At 37.1% G+C, this 20197-nt stretch overlaps 1 protein-coding gene and 1 long non-coding RNA gene across 4 annotated transcripts in view; both read right to left on the bottom strand.

The window, feature by feature from the left end:
• Positions 1–1023, bottom strand: part of GABRB2 (gamma-aminobutyric acid type A receptor subunit beta2) — a 116487-nt gene extending 115464 nt beyond the window's left edge. Inside the window, exon 1 of one of the 3 annotated variants that reach the window (XM_072348660.1) lies at positions 886–1023. The gene's annotated coding sequence lies outside the window, so the exon portion shown is untranslated. Of the gene's footprint in view, positions 1–5; positions 328–696; positions 773–885 lie in introns of those variants that run through there. The other 2 variants (XM_072348662.1, XM_072348659.1) reach the window with 2 other exon arrangements.
• A 14859-nt stretch (positions 1024–15882) lies between these two features.
• Positions 15883–17668, bottom strand: LOC140258428 (uncharacterized). The gene is made up of 3 exons (XR_011905254.1): positions 17535–17668; positions 17044–17122; positions 15883–16006 (listed from the first exon to the last, which is right to left on the bottom strand). It is a non-coding gene; the product is annotated as an uncharacterized lncRNA (long non-coding RNA).
• Between the last annotated feature and the right edge of the window lie 2529 nt (positions 17669–20197).

Raw genomic sequence — 20197 nt, 5'->3', positions numbered from 1 at the left:
CTCACCTGGGGGAGCCGCAGGTGCCGCCCCTGGGAGCCGGAGGGGCCGCTAAGAAAATGAACAGCAGCTGCGTGAAGCAGGCGGCAGCCCCGAAAAGCAGGCAGCCATTTCAGGCGGCCCGGCAGCTCCCTCGGCCGGCTCGGAGCAGCCCCGTATCAGCACCTGCCGCTGGAGCAGGGCTGGGCAGCCCCGAGCACAGCACAGCACAGCCCGTCTCGTCCCGTCCGGTCCCGCCGCTCCCCACACGCCGAACGCAGACACGGCTCCGGGAGCACGGACTGATCGCGCCCCTTCTGCCCCCACCCGCTGTCGCTTCCTTAAAGCAGCACGTCGTGCACTGGAGAGCAAGGAAGTACCCGGGCTTCCTTGGGGGGGGTGGGGTGACGCTGGGGGTTATCCCCCTTCTCTTTCTTCTCTCATTCATAAACAATAAATTAAAATTACACTGGGAGAAAATAAGCTTTTCCAGATAAAACAGGCAAGTTTTTTTGTTTGTTTGGTTGGTTGTTGGTTTGTGGGTTTTTTTTTTCGGTGCTAAACATCATAGTTCTTTTTCGCGTATTTCCATACAGCCCAACCCCAGTCAACATCAATACTAGAGCATCACTAGCCCCGGCCCTCCCCCGCCCCTCAACCCCCCTTCGCTCCGGCAGCGGAGCCTCCCGGCCGGATACCAGCACAGCTCCCCCTTCTCACCCTGCTGCTCTGCTTCGCTCTCAAACCTCTTGAAATATGGCCCTGAAAGGAAGATGGTGGACACTGTGCAGTGAATCATGCTACCTTAAGTACATAATATGCGCTGCTTCTTCTTTTTTCTTTTTTTCTCCTGCAATCATATGACAGAGCAGGAGGGAAAGCGCTTCGATCCCACACTGTGAAACTCACCTGCAAGTGCAAACTTGGAACCACATCCGGCACTCCCAATTCTGTGCTCTGACTCTCTGCTGTTTGCTGTCGTGACGCCCCAGAAATGTTCCTCATATCGTGTCTGAATGTGAAACAGATCAGAACCGGAGGCCAAAGGCTGCTAATATTTAGTGCTAGACTGACAGGAATTTTTTATTTAGATATTAGCATCATATTAGCATAGTATTAGAGCTGGAAAAGTATTCTCTTTCCATTGGACTGCTCATTAATACACCCAGAGAATTCAAGCCGTGTCAGTATATCCAGCAGTTGTTCCCTGCATGCACTAACAATGAGGGCACGTTGGTTCTGTGCCCAGGACACACTGTGCAGCAGAGCCCACTTCAGGCCGACTCTTCCAGTAAATGAATGAAACATCTCTCAAATAAAATCCCTACATATAGATGTAAAGGTGCATTCCATGTAGAAGATTAATGTATACCCCCACAGTTTCAAAATAAAAATAAATGTATTAAGCCTCTCTGGGTGATCTGTACAACTTAGGATTTTTGTTAGATGTGTCTCCTCCACCATTTAAGTGGGTCTACAACAGTAACACTTCCTCCTGGCTCTGTGTGCCCTGTGTGACAGGGGTATCATTATACATTGACACAGCATGAAGTCATATAATACTCTTACAAATGGTTTTATGCGTTGCTCTACTCTTTGGATAGCACCACTTTTTGTCTGGACACAAGTTCTGGTCCATCTCTGTCATTCAAATCTTCTCAGGGCCTTAAAATGTCCTGCTTATCAAAGAAATCATTCCCCTTTCTCTCTTGTGTCTGTGTGTTTGTTTGAAAAGGAAATTAAATAACCGCTGCAAACAGCAGCATTGGTGAGATGGAGAACCACTCGTGTCATACTCTTGAGGATTGTTATCTAAGTTTTTGGATGTCTTATGATGGGGAAACAACCTGGTTCCTAATTGGATGACAGTTACTTCTAGCTTAAAAATACCTCTGATTATAAATTATTATAATCTTTCATAGAAACCAGCAAAGATGGTCACCTTTTACATGCCAGTTATAAATCATTCTTATTCTTAGCTTTCAGCTTTAAGGAGTACAAAAGAATACACAAATAAAATTGAAGCACCCTGAAGTGATGTCCCACTATCCTTGTTGGTCTGTGCGTGACACTGCAAGAACTGGGCTATAAATAATGTCATACTTCACTTGTCTTGTCAGCCCTTGCCTATGGCATTATTTTCCTGTCACCATGAGCAACAGCCCAGGCCATGGATGGAGAACTGCTATAAAGCAATTACTAAATAGTTTGTGGTAAATATACAGATTAAGTAAAATATGCTTTTGTATGGGATGAGACAGGTTGTTATGTATTACTGCCACTGAAGTCACAAGGCACAGAAGAGATACTGATTTATGCCATCTCAAGAACTTCACCTCCACCAATGGGGCTGTGAATAACAAGGGCAACCCCCCCCCCAACAGAGAACTCCTTTCACAGCACATCAGTGCTCTGCCTACTGTTCTTTGGAAGTGGTATTTCCTGAGCTTATGAGCATTTGATAAGATGCAATAATATCAGAAACGCTCTGCTAAGAGTTGTTTCCATAGATCAGTTTTTACTCTATAATTTTTGGAAGAATATTTGTGATAATTTATTTTGATATGTTTTCTGTTTCCAGCTTCTATAACAACCTGAGTTCAAAGTACTCCTTCTTGGTTTCACTCTTATTTCAGGCCTTCAGATGTAATTTGCCACAGTCCACGCACCACACCACATCCTTAGCAAGCAGCCTATCAGTGCTACACACTGCCATGACAATACATGCACAAGCAAAATGACTTTAAATGTGATATCAAATTACAGATTAAAACATGGACTCAACACATTGTATGAGACAAGCTTTTCAATTGGAGGCAATTGTGAGCAACTCAGTGGGGACTGGAGTGAAATAGAAAATGTCTGGCACTTGGAGTTATGATGGAATGAAATCCTGTTATCATATCATGAAAGCACCACTGAAAGCTCAATTTCCTTCAGAGTGGTGGAATACAATAGTTTAACAGTTACGTAGACAACAAGTTTTTAATTCCTTAATTTAAGCTACCCTGGCACTTCTCTTGCTCCCAACTATCTACAGAATACAAGTCCCTTTGACAAGAAGGTTGGGCACAAGGAGAGACTGCATGAAGTAAGGACAGTAAAACATTTAAAAGGCAGCACAAAATGAATACCAAGATTATGTCACTGTGTCTAAATCTCCTCCACGCTGTCTGTGTAAGATTCAGCCTTGAAAGCAGATTGCAGAAACCTGTTATTAAATTAATGGAGTGGCATTTGTCTGCATCAATTGATTGCAGGATTTGGTCTTCATTTCTAAGCTCTCTCAGACCGAGTTGACTTCCACATGTTTTTTGCTGTTTTGGGATAATACGTTCCAGAATACTGTTAAAAATTCTATCTGAGGGTTCTAGAACTTTTGGGTTGGAAGCATTTGATTAAAAAAAAAAAAAAAAACAAAAAAAAAAAAAAAAACAAAAAAAACCAACTTTCCTTATAAAAGTGATTTAACCTTCTAAAATCATCTTGGGCCTGTTAAAAGTGTTTTTAAGATTAAGTAGGGATCTACATAGTTTTAGTTGGATTTTTCTTACCTGGGAGGATCTCATTAGCTCACAAAATTCCTCCCTATTATGGCCTCCACCTGGACCAGTTAAGGGGGTGACACACTGGGAAAGAAAAGCAGGAACTGAGACTGAAAAAGTAGATGAAGGGAAAAAGAGAAGGAAGAATATAGTGGGGGCAAGACTCCAACACAAAGAAATATGAAGAAAGGAGAATCATTTATTTAACAGGGATTCCAGGAAAGAAGAAGAAAAAGAAATGCTGCTCATTTAAACCAACATATAAAACATGAAACAGTCCTTCTATCTCAGAAATCAAACAGTTCCTACATGAATTCTTTATCCTCTGGACAAAAGAACATTACTGAAAAATGATCATTGAGACTCCTGAGCTCTGTGATACCAAGTATCAAACATGTTTTGATTCAGATTAAATAGTTTGAGGTTTAACAATGTATTTATTTTTCTTGTAAATAAGGATGCTTTTAATCTAATTTGACATTTGTAGTTGTAAGAGATTTCACATGAAAAATGTATCTTAATGAAAGTAAACAAAGCCCATAGAAATTGTGACTTGCACTTGACAGTCAAAGTACAATCAACTGCTAAGTTTTAAAAATGACAAACATTTTACACATTGGATTAAAAAGATCATAGTATCACTCAGTAAACTTTCCAACTAAAGGAAATTCCTTAATTCATCTGGCAAAATACAATTTTTGCATTAACAAAATACAGAAACAATGAGAGAGTTCAAAGAGAAGCACTAGGAGTAATGGAAGCTATTAATATTCTAGCTGCTCTTTAAGTAGTTGTTTTTTTAGTAACTAGGAGAATACAGGTTTGCATCTGACTGTGCAGTGCTTTACAGTGTCCTTTTGCTGGTGTGCTAGAAGGAGAGAGCAATCTGCCTTCTGCAAACATATACAGATCTATTACTTCCAGCAAATGGAGAACACAGAGTGTTCCTAACCACCTCTAAGCCACTCTAACTGATATTTGAAAAGTCAGGCAGTCAGGTGAAGCCCCACATGACTGGAAGAAGGCAACACTGCACCAAGGGCAAGTCCTGCCCAGCCAACCTAGCAGCCTTCTGCGATAGCATAACTGATTCAATGAACAAGGGGGAGACAATGAAATCATTTATCTGGACTTGGACACAATATTCTTCTCTCCAAACTGGAAAGATATGGCTTTGATGGATGGACTGTTAAGTGGACAAAGAAGTGGTTACAAGACTGTACCCAAGAGAGTGGTGGTCAATGGCTCAGTGCCTGGATTGAAATCAGTGATGAGTGCTGTTCCTCAGGGGTCAGTACTGTGGCTGACTGTAACATCTTAATCAATGTCACTGATCTATCAGTCCTAGAAGAAATACTAATAATCTTGGGAAAATGATTCCAAATGCCAGGACAAAGCAAACAAGCAAACAGCAAACCAATCACAAATCAAACTTCTGTAGAATCATATCTCTCATTAAGCTACATACCAAGTTTAGTAACACATCCAAGAATCTCTCTAAAATACCTCAATGTTTCTGTACATAGCTGTCATTCATTCTCTTCTCCCACCTGATTTTGTGCTTAGGCTTGGCAATTTACAAACAACCATAAGCCAAAGAAGGTCTCATTAATGCAAATAAGTAACCTTCTATCATATTATTATGTCAAATCCAAAGATGATGTAGATAAAGCACGTTGTGGACAAGTGCACAGGCCAAATTCTGCTGAAAATAACAGCAAAACTCACATTCAGCTCAGGAATAGCAACACGAAGGCCCATGTTGTAAGGCACTGAGCAGAAGAAAACTGGAAGGGTGCTCAAGAGTCATGATTATCCAATAACTTATGAATATGGTCCATACCACATTTTCAGGGACATTAAAATAAACATATTGTAATTTTATCTAACAAAGTACTACACAGAAATGAAGACATCCCCAGGTTCTTATAAGTTTTTGAGGCTTGATATTCCAAAATGGAGGATGAGTCTTACCATAAAAAGGTCTGGTGCAATTACACTTAAGTCCTCAGGCAATGGTAGAGGAAGAATAATCAAGATTTGAAACTACTGTTTGTAGATTACCATTCCCTATTTGATTTTGGTGAACTATCATCTATGAACATATCATATTCCAGCATATGCCAGCATATTCCCCCATATGCCAGCATAAGGCCATTTCAACAACTAGTGTTACTGTTTTACTGTTGCAGATATGGACAGATGAGCAGAATCTTAAGCAAATCTTAAGTAAAACTGTCTTCAGAGCTACTTTGAAGGACTGTGAATTAACCAGTCAGACCAACGGTCAGTCAGTCACTGGAAATAGAACAGCTCTGTGTTGTAATACTGATCACAGCATTACCTTGTTATTTATTCTCACAGGTGAAAAAGCAGCTGAATAATGCTGATATTTGATGTTACACAGCACACTCAAAGTAGTGCTCTACATTTTAAAAATGTTTGGGTCTTAAAGTGTCAATTTTGGACACCTTTGCCAATGTAAATCAGGAACGTCTCCACAAAGTTCACAACATTACAAAATAAAAAGTAGAATTCAGAATAATACCTCCCCTCTCTATAGTAAAATAAGTAATTATCTTTGTGTCTTTAGCTTAACTTTGGTCACAACCAGCTGCTTTATCTAACTTCCACAACAAATATTGATAATCTTTCCTCTATACAAGTAAAAAACTTGTACATCCATCGCATCTCAGAGTTCAAATCCAGAAACAACTGGATATATTTTTTAAACATATTTTCATTTTTCTAGCTACACTCCATAAATATTAATAATTTTATATCACTATAAAGCATTGAGTCATATCAAGGAACGAAGGGCTCAACACTAACTACAAGAAAGAAAGGGACAGTCCCCATTAAAAGCAAACAAAAAAACCCCCAACAAACTGTTCTGAGTTTGATCAGCTTCTGCTTCTAAGCATTAGTTCCCTATTGTGACTTTTTACACTAAATAAGAGATACATTTAACGCAGCCAAAACCTATTGTTGAGGTTACAGATAAGAGTTCTCTTCTCAGGGCAAATATGATGGATGTTGCTGTCACACACCCTCATAATTTTTATTTTCTGAACCTGTCCATTTTCAGACAATGTTGTTTGAGTCCATAGCCCCACAGGGGAACATGCCATATGCACAGAAGATTTCTCCATTACTGACACATATAATTCTGTGTGAATGATTTCCTTTTTTTTTTTTTTTCTCCTCCTCTTAGGGTTATTAAAAATAAGATGTTATTGTACCATCTACACAACAGATTTTTATTTTGATTTATACTGCCTTTACAATAAAAGTGATTCTTTCACCATTCAGTTTTTGAATGATACTCCAGTATCATTATGTTTTGAACACGCTCATTAGTAATCCTGCCCTTCTTTTCAGAAAAGGATTTCCAAGTTCTCATTCCTATGGCCTATACAAGAAGAGGAAAAGGTTTAATAGTATGACAAATCCTTGTAAAAATGCATTAGTACAATAAAAAACAGTTTCCAATTTGAAAGCATAAGGTAAGCTTCATAACATTTGAGAAAAAGGTTCACGTTTTTGAAGCATGACAAGATAAATATTTTCAGTCAAGGCCAAAAGACACAAATATATAAACATGCCTATGCGGAAAATTAGAGCTGTATAAACTGAGCTGAATACATAGCAAATTTCCATTGTATATGTTGACTTATTCTTGAAAATAAAAATGCAAAGTACAAATTAAAGGTTGCTTATTACATTACCTTTGGCTCTTACTTGCTTTAAGCTAAAAATGATGCCTCTGTTGGTGACTATAGACATCTACTGTTTTGAAGGTCACATCTATGTTATATTGCCTTTCTGCACTACACTGATTATGTGGTCCAGTATCAATGTGACAGGAGAGGGATCCCTCCTGCCACCTTCACCAGAGCACTACAGCCTCATTAGTCCTCTAGTAGATAGGCACAGAACTACTACATGAAAGTTCTACTTCTGTGCATCTGAGGTATAACTTCTAATTCTAAAGTGGTCAGTCTTCATTCAGTCTAGAAACGTTTCTAAATAAGCTTTGTTCTTTATCTTGCTTATATATCAGAGCCTGGGATCATGCATGCATTACTGAATGAGCCTGGTTATAGGAACACTCTTAAGGCTGAGACTATTTGCTGGTCTCCAGGGAGAGAAAGACAATCCAAAACAAGGTCTGTTACGAAAATATCATTCCAAACATAAACAAATTGGATGTCATATCACAACATAAATTGGAAAGACAACTCTGAAAGTAATAAACAACTACATCTTGGAACAGCTCATTCTGAAGCATACAAGAGAATAGGCTATTCTTGACTTTGCCCTAAGTAACTTCCTGAAAGGATTCCTGTAAGTATGGTTTGAACCACTAAGGAGTAAACATAATTTAATTAAGTTTGACATGTTTTGTGAGATCAAACTAAAATAAAATATTGTGACATTGAAACTCAGGACCTGGGTATTTTTCAAATGAGTAGGTGACAACAGTTACAAAGAGAATTTCATCGGAAGCTAAAATCTGTAGGAAACTCTCTGGATACTATCCAGTTAGAGAGTGATGGAGATATCGGAAAGAGCTTTTATACAAAAATAACAAATTGAAGCCAACAGAGCAGATAGCGAAGTGGATTAAATATGCATTGTATAGGTATTCAAACATCTTTTTCTGAATGGAGTACTGTCAAAGTGAAGGCTCAAAGGGAATAGTTGGTTAAGAGGTTATAATTCAAACGTGATTACCAAGACCAAGAACAAAGTAAGACAAAAACCAACCTTGTACACTTAGCAGAATGCACCTGGGATCTCAGCATCTCTAGGGATCTTGCAGTGAGACCATTTTATGTTTGTTTTTTTCCTCCATAGTTCTTTAGACAAACTGAATAGAAGATTTAAACACATATGTAATGAAATAGAGGCATTCTCAAAGACAGATATCAAAAAGAGCAGTGGATGAAACATTAAGAAGAATCAAAATGTTTTACAAATTTCATAACTTCCAGGGGTTTCAAGAAACTGAAGACTACAGCATTGACATTATCAGAAAACTTATGAAATATGACTAGAACTTTTATTATGTGTATACCTTTTGAATTAATTGTATCTATAACTTATCCCATTTTTTTGCAATGCTTGAAAAACTAAGGGTAAAATGGTAGACAACATTTCTAGAGCTCTTTGAAGAATAAGAAAATTCTCTCAGGTTAATGCTGAACTGAGACTTACATGCAATGCTATGTAGACTCTAATTAAGGACTTATAGATATGCTGACCTTACAGTAACAGTTTGTGCTATAACAACCAAGGTAAATATAAAATAATGCTACTTCAAAGCATCTCTGTCAGTCAGATGAAGCATATGCAAAAGGCTGTGACTCAAGAAAACATAGCAGGTGCCCCTGCCCACAGCAGGGGCTTGGAACTAGGTGATCTTTAAGGCCCCTCCCAACCCAAACCATCCTGGGATTCTTTCAACAAACAGGAAGTCAGAAGTAGAAAAGGGGACACCTATTGCCCCTTTCCCACTGTGAATGCTAGACTGTAAATTTCATATTATCATAAGATTGCACAAAAGTGGCAAGTTACCTGCATCACGTGGCTTCATACCTCCCTCTTAAATCCTGTTATTGACCCCATAGAAGTAGATAGACTGCTATCACAAGTTAGGAACAAAATAAATACAGTAAAACCATTTGTGTTCCTCACGTCTGGATGATGCATGCAGAGCACTCATGCTGGTTCTGGTGCCTGCTAATCTTGGAGCTGTTCCAGGGCATACTCTTCATCATGATGTATGGCTCAAGACAGATTTCGAGGAATAGCAGGAAACTAAAGCATGCAGAGTGTGCTACAAAAGATTGTGTGTTACACCTATCCCACTGAAGCCCTGTTTTGGTACTTCAAAAAAGACTGGAGCTGTGTGTTAACTTTAAGCTTCTATCTTTCACAAAAACTCATCTATGTTGCAGTATCTTTGGCCGGGCTTCCTGTGGAACTATATTTAGCCTAGGTTTTAGGAGCTCAGCAATAGCAGCATGAAACTCAGTGTGCAGTAATTAGTCAGGCTTCTCAGAAAGCACTTGCAGGCCACACCGAGCTCTGTGATGCTGCAAAGCTTACTGCTGGTGCTAGAAATGCATGCCTGCCTAAGAGTTAGCTGTGTTATGACTGCAGCAGGGTTGACCCTACAAAAAAAAAAAAAAAAAAAAAAAAAAAAAAAAAAAGCCAACACATTATTAATAAAAATAAAAGACACATTTGCCCTTGTCGCCAATGAGTTGGGGATTAACGTAGGATACGCATGTGCACATTATATTACATCATATCTTGCTTTATCTTCTCTAGATAATCATATTTGGAGAATATTTTGTGAGCATGTAAATAGATATATGTACACACATATATACATATACACACACACACACACACTTCTGGCTGCTTCTTTCCATCCTTTGAAAGATGTATGTTCTCACAAAGCAACTGAATCATGAATAACAACAGCATGTTATTTAATTCTCTTAGTGGAGACCAGCAATTATTATATAGTGACTGTTCAAGGGTGTTATTTTTGTAAACAAGAAAGAAACTAAATGAGCATAGAATTCATTATTAGGAAATGGTCTCTTATTCAGTTAATGCACATTCAAGAGAGCCCCATATGTACGTGCTCTCTAGTCAGTGAAGTACTGCAGGAAAATAGGAAGAGATTTCCCAGGGTGCAGCACACCCTGCTTTCTCTACCATATGCCTTCTAAATATGTTCCCTCTGTGTCACTGTGCTCACAAAGCAACTTGCTGATTCTTGGCAAAATGATTCTGATACATTAAAAATGTAGTCCTAAAGAACAGCTTTTACTTACTAAAAAATAAATAAATAATAATCCAAAGAAAAAACATTTTTCCACAAAAAATGACCAGTCAATTCTGGCAACGGACATTCGTTCAACATTGCAGTGCTGTCCTTCACTTTCTGGAGTAATTCCATCAAATATCCCATTTCTTTCCAAGATACTGAGTCAAGCTTAAAAACCTTGAGATACTCCATGGGGCATAAAACATATTAGCACAATTTTATTGGTTGAAGTCCTACAAGCAATTTATAAGAAATTTTAAGAGAACATGACATATCTATGACACAGATTTGGCCATTAACTGTTTTTAGGTGAGCCAAAAATGCACATTTAAAGAAAAAAAGTTTTTTTGTGGGGAGAAAAAAAAAAAAATCTGTTGCCTTTTGTTTGCTGTTAGTTGGTTGGGTTTTTTTCTTTGTTTTCTCTAAAATAGACTAGAGGTATTCTAAGAAGCCCAAATAATTAATAAACTTCTGCTAGGTGACAAGTTTTGAATGATATACTAAATTTGACACACACAGTGCAAATCTTCAACGCTTTTCTGTAAGTTATATCCTATAACTTACAGAATATATATATATATATACTCCTAAATAGGGTAGGAAGCTCTGTTCCTAAAAAGAGGGTTTTTTAAAGGCTTCCTAAATACCCACAAAATTAGGAATTGAGAGCTGATAGGAACAACACACATAGGAGGAAGAAACATGCAATTTACAGGAAATACAGAGCACATGAAAATGTTTTCTTATGTGTTAAAAAAGAAAATAACAAAACCCACAAAAACCAAGGACAAACTCAGGTGAAATAAGGTTGGGTAAAGGTAAAATCTTACGCAATAAATCAACACCTACAGTTGATATGCAAGATTAGAAATTCAAGAGTTGAAACATCAGCAATTACTATTAGAACCTCTTAGATAACTGAAGAGGTATCAGTTGATTGGAAAACTTGCCATTTTTTTCAAGCCTTAGAACTGTCTTCTTAAAATTATTTAAAATAGGGACACATCTCCAAATTCTGAACACCTTTACTGTGGGATTTAGGAACACCAGTTTCAGTTTGCACTTGTCTATTTGCTTCCTATCTTTAACATTAGACTATTTTTCAAAACATAGAAAACCTAAATTCCTAACTAAACAGCCCACAGATCTGCTAAGAACTGCTCAGATTTGGGGATAACACAATCTTATAGTCCTTGACATAGTTTTGCCCAAGCAAATTCCAGAACATGCTGTTGTGTTTACTCTATTTTTGCACTGACTTCCTAACTACTAACCATAATGGAAAGCACTCTTCAAAGTAGTTCTGTGACAGCAAGGTTTGTTTTTAAGTCCAAGAAGGAGAAATAAAGAAAAAATAGAAATGATGAATAATAAAAATAACCAGATATTCTAAATATGTTACATGCATGTTACATTTACTTACATAATATCCTCCAGTTGACATATCTGTTATCTAAGTGTCTCAATCCTGGACAGGATTTTCATATATGTAGAACATGTGCAATTGGCCTGTATTAGTCAAGACACTGATCTGGAAATCAGCGCAGTCTCATGACTTTATATGTTACATGAATTTGTACTTTGACAATATGAAACAATTCATTTTTAATGCAGAATATTATTACAGGTGGTTGTTTGAAAATGTGAGCAGAACAGTTCTCCTGCAAATAAGATGGATAAATTGAGGGAATAACGAATATTTGTTAGGTAGGTAGATGCAATTAATTTTCACTGCACTCGGAAGAATCCATCAGAATCAATCACATACAATGTAGAAAAGATGGGATCTATGTTAAGAAGATTTCAGAGTTGAGAATGCTCAGTCTAAATCTTTCTGAAAAGTAAATAAATAATAATAATTAAAAAAATGAAGATACTGCATGTTATGGGAAAGAGATTTATAGGAGAATTTCACCCAAAATTTGACAGTGATTTATGTCATAATATCATAACTCCTGGAAACCCATCACATCCATTTTAAGAAATCAAACTATGCAGTTGTTCTAAAATGATGTATAATAAAAAGATTTCAAGTGACTGCTAATAGAATCAACTCTATGGCACATTGCTCAGAAAAATATGCAATTTGGCACATGAGCTTCAGGTTCTTATTATACACATCTCTGCACTTCCTGACTGTTAAACTCAGGGTTTGACCACGTTGCATCTTTTGCCACAGATGTTTATTGCTTTGAAGAATAGTGCTACCACATTTATGCACTACCACCACTGAGCTTTAACTTGCTATTTGACATCAGTGGGTCTCTGACCTTCATGCTGGTCCCTTCTATACAGAATTTCATATGTAAAAAAAATTAAGTATTTCACAGAAACGGTCATCTTAAACAGCAGAACCTCATAGACTTCTCATTACACCATTCAAAGATTGGCATTTAAAGACATGAAATAAATACCGTACCATGCTCAAGCAACCTGTGCGCTCAAAATTGCATTTTAGTTACCCCATGACAACACAAATGCTTTGCATCTCATTTTTACTTTCTCAATATTTCACACCATTATATCTGCTCGTATATCTTTCTTGTTACTCACATGTAAAGATCCTTTAGAGACTATTTTGAAAATGCAGCCACTAATAAGATGGATGATTAAGAAGCCTAGTAATTCGATATTAGCATATGGAAAAGAAAAACAGTTTCCATCTATATATCTATTTTTATCATTGTTTCTTCTTCCTTTAAAGTAGAACTACACCATTAAGTTATCTGCCCTACAAAGGTATTGGAAAAGCAATCCAAAGTAGATTATTTTTTTCCCCCATGATAACTGAGTAAACCAACCCACAGAAGCAGCAGCTCTCCTGCCTGTTTTTTTGTTTGTTTTGTTATGTTTTGTTTTTGTTTTCTTCTATATAACACCTCCAAGAATGAGCACTACAGTCATGTTAATTGACTTATGCACTTAAATTAACATTTTTTGGTCAAATTAATTTACTATATTTGACTTCTGGATAAGTAAAGGTGTACATAATGTCTTATACTCACAGCAAGTACATTAGCTCTTGAGTGTTACAGGCCAAGCGCCTTATCCAATCTGATCTATTTAATTTTGACTTTTATCCTTTCATAAACGACAAATGTTTAACAATTACTAGTGAATATTCAATGCAGTACATCAGCTTTAATTGCTGGCTTCCAAGACCAGCACTTCTAGGAGTTTCTTATTAAAAACATTACCAAAAAAAAAAATAAATAAAAAAAAAGACTAATTTAGAGAGTAACCATGCTGACCAGTTTCCTTCAACATGAAGACAGCACTAGCCACTACCGCTAAGTGCTCAACTTCTTGAGCACTCAGTCTTCTTTCCTCAAAAGAAAGACATCAGCTAGGAAGAACAAGTTGAAAAATTTAGAGAGAATTAACAAAGTTTTCTAAAGACTACCATATTAAAATTTCTAGTTGTATGGTTGCACTTGAGGCAACTTCTATTCAAGGATAAAGTGAAGGTGGAAATCAGATTAAGAAATTAAAGTTTATGAAGCATAGAAAAATCAATCAAATTAAAGTAGTGTTATTTTATTCCAGCACATCATAAGATGTTTAAATGTGTGTGCACATCTCTCTCTCTCTCACACACACAGACACACATGTTTTCTGGTCAACTTTAGTTTTAAGATTAGTGGCACAGACAACTTCAACTTCTATTATTCATGTTTTAATAGGAAATAAAGCAAATGCTAGCCATTCTATCTCAGTTAGAAATTTGAGATCTGTCCTAGCAAAACTGACTGCTAAAATGAAGTCAATTCTGTCATTTCTGAATTGAGGTTTTTTTTATCCCTTCTAAATACAGTCAATTTTAGTATGCTGTTCTAAATAATTTCTAATTCATGAAAAGTAGAAACCTCCTCTAATGGAGAAAAACAGCTGTAGTAATACTACATATGCACAGTATCACATGGCATAATTCATATCTGAATTTCCAATACAAGTTCTAATGAAAAGCTACAAAGGGTCTTTTACTGTGCAAGGATACAGGAGGGAAACAATACAAGATATTGCCAGACAAGCTCTGTTTACAATAAATTATTAGGTAGGCTGCTAAGGATATTTTACAAGGGATAAGCATTTTTAAACTCAGAAAAGCCAGGGACTGGAATGTATCAAAGAACAATAAAGAAGAGGAGGCAGAGAAAATCTCATTTGATAGTGTAAATTTTTTAATATTTCAGGGAAAAACTGGAGAAAATCCAGAAGATTATAAGAGAGCCAATGTTGTGCCCATAATAAAAAAGCCAAGAGGAATGAATCAGGTAACAATAGGCCAACTGCCAAAACTCAGTTCTTGGCAGAATAACAAAACTTCTACAACTTACTAAGTATGGAAAAAATTTAATGCCCAGCTACCTGGTTTTAGAAACAATTGGTCTGGAAGAAAGCATGACTTTCTTCCTTCAAAAGGTTAAAAATACTGTTGATGAAAGTAATTGCCTACATGTAATAAACATAATTTTTGCAAGGCATCGAGATGTTTACACAATTCAATTTCATCTAACATCCAACATCCGTGGTGAAAAAGGCAGCTGATCACTCTGAAGGGTTGGACTGTGAATTGCTGGGGTTTCCTGTTTTAAAAGAGTGAACAGTAAGGCTACAGTGGAGCTACAAAGGAAGCAGCTCTGCAGATAAGCTGTGTGTTTGGCTGTCTACACTTGACATCTGAAAAACCAATTTGCAGGCCAACTTATGAAAAGTAAGACTGCAGTTTACTTCAGATCCCACTGTACATCTAGCTTTTGTAGGTTGATAGTGGTTTTTTTGCTTCAGAATAACTGACTGGATGAGCAGGAAGGGGGTGTTCCTGTGCTGTTGAATGGATTATATGAAAATACTGCTTTCAGCATCACTTCATACTGCAAGGTGAACTTTCTTTTTAAAAACAACAACAACAACAGTGAAGTTAAAAAAGTTAAAAACAAAACACACCTGCTGTCTTTATTCAAACTGCAGTAGTGTTTAGAGGTCTTTCTCAAAGCCAGGGTCTCATTGACATGAGGCAAATCCTGTCAAGTCTGTCTCCTTGAAGAAGTCTCATTTGAAAAAAGACACTTGTAATATGGAGTTTTGTTCCTGGACACTTAACTGACCCAAACAAAAGGGGAGGAGAAGAGGGGAAGTAGAACCAAGATACAGTCTTAAACAAAATTTCAGCCACAAAAACTTCATTCCAAACAACTGCTAGAAGCATGATAGAATTGTAAGAGCCCCATTAGCTGCACCTGGGGGATTTCAGTGTTGTTACCTTTACTCTAAAATACTCCCAGAAGGACGGAAACATAAAACCTTTTCCGGCAAGTTAAGACAGATGGGGTAAACCAAGAGCTCACTAATCTGTTATAGTAATTGAAACATTTTGAATCTGGAAAAAAACAGTTTAAATTAAGTCACTACAAGTAGGTAAGTAAGTTTTTTTTGGACATAGCTTGTAAAAAATTTTCATGATGTACTATTAGGAATCTTCAGAGACATCTGAATTCAGAACCACATGAGTCATTCTAACCACATTTAGTTTTATAAGCCATCTTGAATACAGTCACATTCCAATGATGGATCTGACTGACGAGTCAGGGTTGAGGAAGCCTGACAGACATGCTCAAGAACAGCATCCTTCTCGTCTCTAAAGACAAAAAAATGAACATAGCAACAGGATGCCCTTGGAAAGAAAACAACACAAAACAACTATAGACCACACACAATTGTGCTTTAGGCAAATATTTGTGGATATTCATAAGTAAAAGAAATTGTTTTAGCCATCATACTTCACTATTGTAAGAAAGCAGAACAGAAATATCAAATAACATTAAAAGAACACAGACACACGGTTCTGCTTTCTAACCTGTTCTTACGCATCAGCCCCTTTCCAATTCTTAGTTTCTTTTTTTCCTCTCCCCATTGAGAACTTTTTCCAATACCATTTATGTTTTCTTACTCTCGTCAGCACCAGGCTTATTCTCTCTGTAGTCACTGTTCACCCATCCACTTTTGCAGGACCTTCACAAATCCCATGCTTCTTACAACAAAAGAGAATCAAACCTGCCTGCCAAAGCATCTGGAGTTTATCAAGGCCAGACTGTAAAACAGTTCAAAGTCCAGCAGTAAAAATACATTGAAAAAAGCTCTTCTGGTAGACAGAGTTGAAAAACTGTAAGCAAAGCTTAATCGAGGTTATTGAATGAAGCCCATCAGTACTCATGAAGACGGCAGCGTGAGCAAGAAAGACAGGCTATTAAAGAATCTTATGTAAATTAAGACTTAAAAGGGGGAAAAATATTGGTAGGTCAAGGGGTTTTATTTGTCAACACAGAGTATGATGTTATATTCTGTTTTGGGACTCCTTGGGTGATTTTTGTTATTTGTTTTTGGCTGTTTTTTTTGTGTGTATGTGTGTGCCCCTTATTACCAGAAGCATTCTTCTCAACAAAAAAACTCAGGAAATAGACATTAATTGAAGAGTTAGATGTACCTACTAGAAGGGGTTAAAAAAAGAAAACAGAAATTGCTAACACTCTCCAAATAGTTAATTTTTGCAGCCCATTTCTCTTTCCAGTCACACCTCACAAAGGCATCACAGACATACTGCTTGATGTGGCTTACTTCAAAATAACAGTGCTAATAAAAAATACCTTAAATTGTGAATCATTCAGTGCCACTTACTTGGTGCAACCTATGAGATGTCTACCACTTGGAACTGCCCACGGCTCCAGCAATCATTTGGAGAATGCAGCCAATCCAACTGCGCCCCGCAACAGTTTCCAAGGAAACCAGCAAAGACATCGGTGTGGATGGCACGCAGTGGAAAAAAATGCATGAAAAAGCTGCCGCATTTTCACTTCTCCCTCCCCCCCCCCCCCCCCAATACTTTGAATCATATATTATGAAATGCTACCAAGAAAAAACATAATTGACAAAAAAAAAAAAAAAAAGTGGCAAAAGCCAAAGCAGAATTAAAAGGCAATGAACAAGCACTTTTGCCTTCAGTGACTCAGAATGGCTACAACGCCTTCTTAAAGCTTTGCTCCTTATGAACTACAGCATGCACCCCTCCCACCCAGGGAACCATTTAAATTAAGAGCAGCATCTCATAACAAATAAGAGATCTTCTGTTTTGTCTATGCAAACACTTTAGTAAACTGATGTTTGCTCACCTGTGATCAGTGCAGGAATGAACTCTGCCATCATGCAGTGCGACAATGATTTTACACTGATTTATATTCGAACTTTAACAATAAATAAATAAATATTACTTCATTGTAAAGGTGGAGTCAAAACTATGCATTAGAAAAACCTTTCTCCCCCTCTCTTTTCTCATCCCATCCTGTCACTCAAATCAGAATGTGCCAGTGGAAAAAAAAAAAAAAAAGAAAAAAGTCATTTCTCCCACCCTTCATGCTGACACCAAAATTTCAGGCCCCAGCTTCTTCTACTTAAAATATCTCAGAAAAGAAGTTGTCTTGGTAAAATTCATCTCCAAGAGCCAAACTAGGCTTCTATTACTCCAAGACTTAAAACTGAGATTTAACAATACACAAGTTTTGTGACAATAGCACCCAAACGTTGCTGTATTATATATTAGGTCCATCTTCTATGCTAGTTATACAGATAGAAGGTCTTTAACTTGACTATAGGATACAAGTTGGGATACAGGAAGATTATCCTTCAAGATATCTTTGTATCACTTCTCCAAGTTTCTCCTGAACAAAGGTTTTTGGTTGTTTCTTTGTTCAGAGCCAGATACTGAGTAGACACGACATTCCTCAGAATCTAACGTGATCCTGAGGCTTGTTTTTCTTTTCCTGTTCTGAACTCATCAAGAACAGAATTTTGGATATCCAGAACAGGGAAATACTTTCTGCACAGCAAAAATGCTGTTCTGCCTACAAGGCTGCCTTCTTGAGGAGCAAAAAAAACAACAACAAAAACCACAAAAACAACAACAAATAGAACAACTACTCTCCTCCCCCTCCCCCTTTACACACACACCTCATAATCAGACTGCAATCACTGAGCTGTATTTCTCTATGCCCTCTGACTATTGTATCTGGCAGGTCAAAGTTTTGGTGATTGGAAAGGAAAACACCATGTCTACAAAAGACAAATCCATCTTGAAAGCATTAATTACCTTTATGAAGCACAGAATGCCACAAAACCTGCTTGGTGGAGCTTGGGAGATGGGGTCTTCAAGCTCACTAATTGGTGAGCTGACTGCAGAGTGATTTGAAAAACACTCCTAACTCAAATGATTTTTAATGCTTTCATTCAGTCTGGTTAGGTCACTTAATTTAACAACTGTGCAGTAGTTGCTAAATAGATTTAAATTCAATAATACTTAACTACTGAAAAATCTAATAATACTCTAAGATAACCAAATATTTAAGTATTAGAGTAGATCAGATGTCAACAATCAAGTTCTAATTTTAATTACATGTGCATCATATTAAATCTTGCTGTAAAATAAAATGGCTTTAGAACACAACTCTAATTCATTTATATTCTATAACTCTTGTGAAAAAGAGGCACAGCGGAATCAACCTCCTGCATTATTTAATAATCTGCTCTGTAAATAAAATGAAGGCCAAATTTTGAAAGCAAGGTGCAGGCAATGAAACTGCAATAACCTTTGTTTGCACATGCAGGCAGGGTAACTACATGCTTAGCCATCTGTCTGCAGAAATACCAGCTTTTTATTCTTTGACTCAGAAAACAGAGTTTTGAAATTGTACCCTGAAAGTTCATAGAACACAATAAAAAGTAAGATTTATTTTTATAGCACTCATGCTGTATAGTAGTAAACAATAACAACATTTCTTGGAAATATAAAGATGCAACTCTTCTAGCTTGCCCATTTGCTTTACATCTTTTCCATCTATTCAGACTGCATAGAGGAGGGAAAAAGAATGTGCTTATTAAGAATTTGTATGAGAACAGATTGACCCAAATGTCTGTTACCAAAATAGATTATATTAGCTAGAATGGAGTGCGTTGCTCCCATGCAATCAGCAACAGCCTTATGAAAATGTCAACTCTTATACATACATTCTGATGCCGGGTAAGTCAAATTCGAGTCTGTAAAATAAATACATTAGAAATACTGTGCCTTGTACTATGAACACAGAATGTAACTCTCACAAAATAATACTCATTGCAGTCAGTTTCTTTCAGTTCTGAACCTCATCACTCTTTGTAGACAACCAAAATAAACCAGTTTCAGGCAGTCCTCTCAGGTCTTTAATCATTAAGATTAGGCAGACAGACAGTAGGTATGATCAATACTGGCCTCTGATAGACCAGTACATAGTTCCTTGTGTCTGGTCAAATCACCACTAAGCAAAAGAGTAAAGCAGCTCATTCATCTAAATTCAGAAAAATATACAGTCATTTTTTGAATTGCAGAGGATAGGGCAAGCCTTTGCACTGAAAACCAGTGCCAGACTTGCATTTTCTGGTAGGACTCTATGATTCCAGAGGTCTTTTCCAACCTAAATGATTCCAGGACTTCTAGAATACCAGAAGGAAGCCTTGAACATCAAAATATGCCAAAGTATTTAGGTCTATGAAGTCATTAAGCCTGAAACACACAACAGTCCGCTCTAACAAAGACTGTGAAACTTGCTCTTTTCCATCTTCATGTCTTCCTTAACCATTTGTCACATAGATTTACTTTTAAGGCACCTCTGTAAGGCTACTATTTTAGTCTCAGTAAGTTTCTTTTACTCTTATACTCAGTATTCCTATAATTAGCCAACATAAGAGCATCAAAATTTTAAGATGTGTATTAAATTAAGCAGTTAATGTAGAGCAGTACCTTAAA

Source organism: Excalfactoria chinensis, chromosome 13 (assembly GCF_039878825.1).
Source record: "Excalfactoria chinensis isolate bCotChi1 chromosome 13, bCotChi1.hap2, whole genome shotgun sequence".
In the NCBI taxonomy this organism is placed as follows: Eukaryota; Metazoa; Chordata; class Aves; order Galliformes; family Phasianidae; genus Excalfactoria; species Excalfactoria chinensis.
The sequence above is the reverse complement of the archived record's forward strand: the minus strand, read 5'-3'. Positions and strand labels throughout refer to the sequence as shown.